The sequence below is a fragment of the Galeopterus variegatus genome, unplaced genomic scaffold, assembly GCF_000696425.1.
Source record: "Galeopterus variegatus unplaced genomic scaffold, G_variegatus-3.0.2 Scaffold999, whole genome shotgun sequence".
NCBI lineage: Eukaryota > Metazoa > Chordata > Mammalia > Dermoptera > Cynocephalidae > Galeopterus > Galeopterus variegatus.
The window spans coordinates 440,574-440,980 of record NW_007727110.1 but is presented as its reverse complement, the minus strand read 5'-3'; the positions used below and the strand labels follow the sequence as shown (position 1 = coordinate 440,980).

Below are 407 nucleotides of genomic sequence, written 5' to 3'. Positions count from 1 at the left end.
AAAAAAAAAAGAAAGAAAGAAAAACTTCAGAGGAATTATAACCCAGTGGAGGACCTGAAATACCTGTTCAGGAAAGGTAAAATAAGTTGTTCTTATTTTATGTAACCAACGGAAGATGCTTTTACTTTTTACTTTAATTCGCACCGTCCTTTGTATCTGTTTGACACTCCCTACTCTGTGTTTTAAACCTGAGGAACATGTTTGGGAAATCACTAATCTTACTAATCTTCCTGTGGGACATGCATACATCATATGGCATGATCTCGATAACAATATAATGAAAGGTACTTACTAGGTGGAGCAGCTCAACTTTAAATTTAGCTAAAGGAGGGCCGGCCCATGGCTTACTTGGGAGAGTGCGGTGCTGATAACACCAAGGCCATGGGTTCGGATCCCATATAGGGATG

The 407-nt window shown here is 39.6% G+C and overlaps 1 long non-coding RNA gene across 2 annotated transcripts in view; it reads left to right on the top strand.

Moving 5' to 3' along the window:
- The window catches only part of LOC103591641, a 5,338-nt gene continuing 4,931 nt past the window's right edge, over positions 1-407 (top strand). For both annotated transcript variants that reach the window (XR_550599.1, XR_550600.1), the window contains exon 1: positions 1-76. This is a non-coding gene — a long non-coding RNA (uncharacterized LOC103591641). The remainder of the gene's footprint in view (positions 77-407) is intronic.